The sequence below is a fragment of the Atta cephalotes genome (genome assembly GCF_000143395.1).
Source record: "Atta cephalotes unplaced genomic scaffold scaffold00001, whole genome shotgun sequence".
Taxonomy (NCBI): Eukaryota; Metazoa; Arthropoda; class Insecta; order Hymenoptera; family Formicidae; genus Atta; species Atta cephalotes.
The window spans coordinates 5178120-5184480 of NW_012130065.1; positions in this window are offsets into that span (position 1 = coordinate 5178120).

Below are 6361 nucleotides of genomic sequence, written 5' to 3' on the forward strand. Positions count from 1 at the left end.
TAATTATTAATTTAAATAAAGTAACTATTATTTTTTCTTCAGTATATATATATATATATATATATATCTATTTTGTATTCACTATAATGGGTTATTTTTACACAAAAAATTATATAATCACACTCTATTGCAGCTACTTTTTATTTAAATTTGCAGTGTAATACTTAAATTACAAGTTACAATGAATTTCAAGTTAATTTCGATTAAGAGCATTTTCGTTCCAAACGAAGTGAATTACGCAATAGGAAATATGATAAAGAAAAACATCCAATGTAACTTCATAGTGCCGGACACTCGTAGTATTCCATAAAGATCGATCTTTGGTAGCGAAGTAGACACTAAGAGTGCGCGATCGTGCCGTATGTATGAGCGTTAGGACGGCGCGCGCCAGACATTTATTAATATTTATACGTAAATAGAGATATCGAATCTCTCGTACGGGGATTGAGATATCAGACGAGCGAGAACGTGGCGTGCGGCGAACCTGTACGATCGACGATCGCGATCCAGCATCGGCTCTCTCGAGCGAGGCCGTTGCCACGATCGGAAGATAAAACGGTATCAGGTGCAAAAGACTGATCGGAGTTTGCTCTCGTTTGCCGCTTATGAGAAGCGCGCGCATAATTCATCGCAATGAAGGACCTGAGAACGGCGCAGGTGAATTATTAATGTCACCGATATCGTTACATGCTGTTATTAATGTTTGACGATACCAAATTCCTTCCGTGCTCTCGCGGTGCACAACTCGTCAGAATAAATGATTAGCACTTGATCGTTACCGTTTTTCTCCATTTGACGTCTTAAATGCGAATCGTGAAATTATCGTTAAGAAAAGAATAATCATTTCTTGCTTTACACGGTCTGTTAAATTGACGGCGATACCAACTGACTTTTTGTCTGATAGCGTCTAGTAAAATGTAACCGCATCACTTAAAACTAAACTTTATCCGTGCACACGTAATATCTTGTAAGATTACAGGTATTGGCAACGTCCTTAGAGAATTAAACCACAAGCTTTTTCTAAAGATTTTATTTTTCGTACTAAGACTTCGCATGTGCAATAAAGAGATAGAAACAGTTACCTACAATATTCTTTCTCAATTCGTGGAGAGGAAATCTGGATTGTTCGTAGAATGCTGGTGTATTCGATCGTCTTTATACATAAGAAATAAAATTTATTTGATGTAACTCTGTACTGAGAATCGAGATTTAAATAAAGTTTGAGCATCCATTGCAATAGCGATATTACGATAAACATCGGAATGCTTGAGAATTTCCGTTTATAAACAAAAATTTGCAAGACGTATTACAAAATCTCAGAATTATCTCAAATAGGAATTATATTAAAGTAATGCTACTATATTAAAGAAATTATATCAAAAAATAATATTAAGGACTATGTCAATATAAATAATTAGATCAGAGTTATGAGAAAGAAAAAGAGAGAGATTGCAATAAAACAGTTATTTTTTTATTCATTTCCTCACGATTTGAATTCCTGACGTGTTTCCTAACGAGTTTCGATAATTCAGTCGATCGAAATGTTTTATCAAGCTGATGCATCGCTTTAATTTTAATTGCATTTTTCTTATGTTTTATATAAGTACAATAATATTGATATTAAGGAAGTTTCCTACGCGATTACAATATCGGAGAAAAGAGAAATCATTATTCGATATTTCTCGATACGTACCCAACTACCTTCTTTCGACCTCCGGCAGATCTCGAGCACATCGAAAAACGCACGCATTTCTATAAGGCATGGATTTTTTAATCCGCAAGGTCAATCTTTTGCAGCCAATTCTCTTATTCATCGCCGGAATCGGCAATTTTCCGCTCTCAGCATCAAAATGCATGCCACCTTTCGTTCTATTCCTCTTTGTTGAAATGTGCATGTGCAACCTGACAAGCCGTACGAGACCTGGCTACAGTCAGGTCGCCGCACGCAGGGGGCACGTACACGCCCCCTATACGTCGCTTGGATCGGGGGTGGCTGTCGGCCTAAAGGGTAGATATACGCACCGCGAGTTACGTTGGGGTAGGCCTACCGGCTCGGCCTGTGTGGGCGTGGGTGACTCCACCCCGCTGAAGGTTCATCCTTCTGGGGGATAAAAAAATAGAGAGACAGAGGGAGATCCGCTGCATAGTCGAAGGTAGCGGAGAAAGGTGGGAAGGGAATAGGTCAGGTCGTGAGGGCCAGAGAAGCAAACCTAGTCGTGCGCGTTTGTGATGGTTTTGTGGCACCCTAATGTATATTAACTTGCTCTCTTGTTTTTCTGTTCGATTTCCGCATTTTTCCTTTGATTCAACTTTCAATGTTGCAGTCGTCTATTCAGATGCTTATTCGAAACTCGAAATGCATTGTTCAATCTCATTTTTAATGATAATAAGTTGCGTTGATAATCCTTATAGGGAACTAGCAGTGCACAACATCGTGTCTATTAAAAATGTGACGCTCGAGTTGAATTTTCAATTTTTATCCGCTTTGGAAAAAAAACATTAATAGTATCGCTTTAAACAATTTGCGTAAATCGAAGAGCTTTGTGATATAAAATAATAAAAGTAAATAAACAACCGCTTCTTCGTTTTTTCGTTAATTTCAAAAACCTTTATAAAGGTTACCTATATCTTACATAGAAAAAGGTAATGAGCAAAAAATAGCCTTATCAAGTGCATGTAACTAATAGGTTGTAGAAGCTATTTACATCCTACCCTATATAGGTACCTTTTGCAATACTTCTAAGAAAATATTTCGCCTGTGTTAGTTTAATAATGTTTATTACAGCTATAAATTTTTAAGTACATGTCGTATTTTCAAACTACCGATAATATATATTAATATCAGCTAACTTTCACTTCTTATATGTTTAATAATCATTGAAGCTTCTTCCCATCAAGCTTATTTTATTTTATAATTATCTTCAAAATAAGGATTTTTTAAAATTATATTAAAACCATTCAAAAGACACTAAGACATTAAAATTTTATTATAGACATTAAAATTTTATTTACTATTTAGCCTTTTTATATGACATATATAATTAATATATATAATTAAATACATATTTTATACACAACTACACAGATTTTTAAATCAAAATATGCAATAATTATTGATATTTTTATAATAATATATACAATTTATTATTTCAACATGCACATTGAATTTTGCCCTTGAGTTTCGGTAAATTTGCTCTTGACGTTCTTTGGATGAATACCGACCGACAGTTCTTATTTTACTCACGCCCCTGAATAATCACGCCGCCATGGAGAAAGAGAGGAGTCAAGCGAATTCGCGATGGCGTAGGTCGGGCCCTCCTTGGCCTTGGCGATACCCTTGGATTTCGGTCGGTGTCCTTGGCACTGATGGCGGCCACTTGGGCCGGTTACCACTTTATTTCCCTCCACCTCCTCCATTGCAGCACATTCTCCTTCTTCTTTCAATCTGCTCCCTTCTCTTCATTTCCTCCTTCGCCGAGCGTTCTGCCTCTCGCTTTTTCTTATTTCCTCTCTCCCTTTCTCTTTCTCTCTGCTTTATTTATTTATTCTTTTGGGCCGGCGGCCGCTCTTTGTCCCTTGGCACGCCGGCCGGTTGGCTGCCCGCTCGTCGTTGGACGTTGCTCCTTCGAATACTTCTGCTCTCGAAACACCAACGTTCGACGACGTCTTGCCCAAGCAAGCATACAGTGACCTACCATGGTTAGCAGGAGAGAGAAAGAAAGAAGGAGTACCTACCTGGCAGGTAGGTACACACCTCACTTCGGCGGGCCCGCAAACTTCGGGTACAGTCCCTGCCAGCATGGACGATATTTCTTAGAGTCATGGCGGTATTGGTTCCTCACGATATTTGCCGATCTACACGTCCTTTCATTTTAATTTTTTTTAACCTAGCCTCATATTCAAAGTAACTAGACTTCTTATTGAAAATTCATAAAAAATTCGTAATAGATACATAATATTAATTTTTTATTAAGTTTTTAACTTTTAACTTTTAAATAACAGTTCATTTTTAATTCACTAATGCCCATTTTTATCATTGTAGTTTAACTTTAATCTCACAATCAGCTTATTTTTTATCTTTTTCTAGTACTAAGAATTAGAGAAAGATTCCTGAATCAAATTAAACCGAGATTAAAAATTACTTTACGTTAACAGAAATGGACCTAAATTAACGTTTGACTTTCGGTTTTATAAACTAATATTATCAAATTAATATTATCGAATTAATTATTGGATAACACTCAAATATACCAACAAACGTTCAAGAGATATCTGAAAGAAATCGTAGTTTTTCTCGATCTTTTAAATGTATCGTCTAGAGATACATTTTACTTTTTTATTGATTTGGAATGTAATCTCAGGATATCGATACTAGCAGCAACGAAGCGTCATAGGCATTTCAATGGCCGATAAAACTAGGAGACGGGATGGGCTGATAGGTGAAGCAAAAGGAAGGAGAAAAGAAGAAGAAAACCGCACTCAACAGCCGCAGTAACAGAGGCAGCGAGTGGCAGCAGGCGGCAGCTGCACTCGCAGAGCCAATAACCTTGTTTCGAATCATCTTACTCACGTAACGTCGTTGCTATAGTGAGTCCAACTATATCCGCTCCTTCTTAGACCTGACGCCCGCGGTGTGCACCGCTCGTGGACTTCATAGATGTTACACGTCGCGCATACGTATGAGTATACGTATAGAAGGTGTTCCTTTACGATCGCCTGCCGATGAATTCTTCGTTGAGTTTACGTTCAAATTTTCACAGTAGAAAATTTAGGTAGAGAAAATAATTGAAGAGTTTCATCTGAACATGATATGAAAAATATTGTCAAAATACGATGTATAATTTATTCAATTATACATCGTTTCATCTTTTATTAGTTGTCTTCTTTGAAGAAAAATATTTTTATATTGCTTTTATGTTTTCTTTTTGGGATATATGTCTATTTGGGTTTCATATGTAATGTGTCTATTTGGGTTTCATATGTAAAATGCAAATACTTTTTCAGACTTCTGCATTCGTAAATATTTAAAAAATAAAATATCAGAACGAAATGAAATATTGCGCTCTACTTAATTTTTGATCAAGGAACGATCGAATCGAGAGTCTATTATCAGAGAAAAGATCGATGGCGATGGGACACCCCGTATATGTGCTCGCGTCACGGAATCTACGTAACGCGATACTAATGCTATCTCCGCAAATCCGCGGTCGCGACGTTGACGCGCCGAAATATATGCGATATACAAGTATGTGCACGTGTTGATGTGCGGACGCACGCTCATGGATGTAGTAGTTGTCGAAGCCGCTGGTCGGTGTGTGTTAATTTCACCACCGGTTTGCCGGTAGCCACGGTAACGATTACTTACCACGTGTGCACGTATACACGGTATACGTGCCCGTATGTACGAGAGTAGTGCGTGCGTCGATCGATCGGGCCTCCTCTCGATTTGTATAACGCGCAACATATGCGACTCATCGATGATACACTTCGCGCGATAGTGCCCTGATATACAGCATTAACGTGGGCTTTGCCGAATTTGTTTTACGATAGGAGTTGCAGCGAGTGCAACTTAATCCTTTGCGGTCCAACGACGTGATAGACAGGACATGCGGTTTACATATGCGAACATTCCATAGATATTTTCCCATATATTTGGCACAATAATTGATTACATATACGATTTATAAACTAGAAGTGCAATTTCAGAAAAAAAGATGTGTATTTTATATTTAATTTCTCTATTCACTTCTTAGCAATAAACAAGTAATGCACTGAGAAAAATGTTTTAATTATACTAATAAGAAGTACAAATAAAATCATTCGTATCAATCAGATCGTACCAATCAGAATTCTGGTTATTTTAACTAAATTTTTGATAATCTCAACTGGGATGATTTGATAGATTTGATAATAAGTATTTGATTTATATATTTCTGATTGAATTTATCAGGTTTCCAATTTACGTAAAGATTTTTTCCTATAAGTTTCGCAATGAATGAAAATTTAATTCTCGGCAAATTGAAATATCGTCTTCTATTCTTATATCATCAGCATTTAAGAGCTGATATGTTCCGATAGCAAGATATTATTTAGATATACAGATAGAAAATAGGAAGGAACTTGGAATTAATTGGACAATCGTATGAAATGGGGAGCAATCCACCTTTGTGATTCGCGACGCCACCGAATGAAAATAATGAATACTCATATCCCTTTTTTCAATTCGTCGATGGCAATATAGTTGCAAATATTGTGAGCGACGCAACAATCGGCGGATTCATCGGTAAATTTAACGATACACACACACACACACACACACACACACACACACACACACACACACACACACACACTATACGTA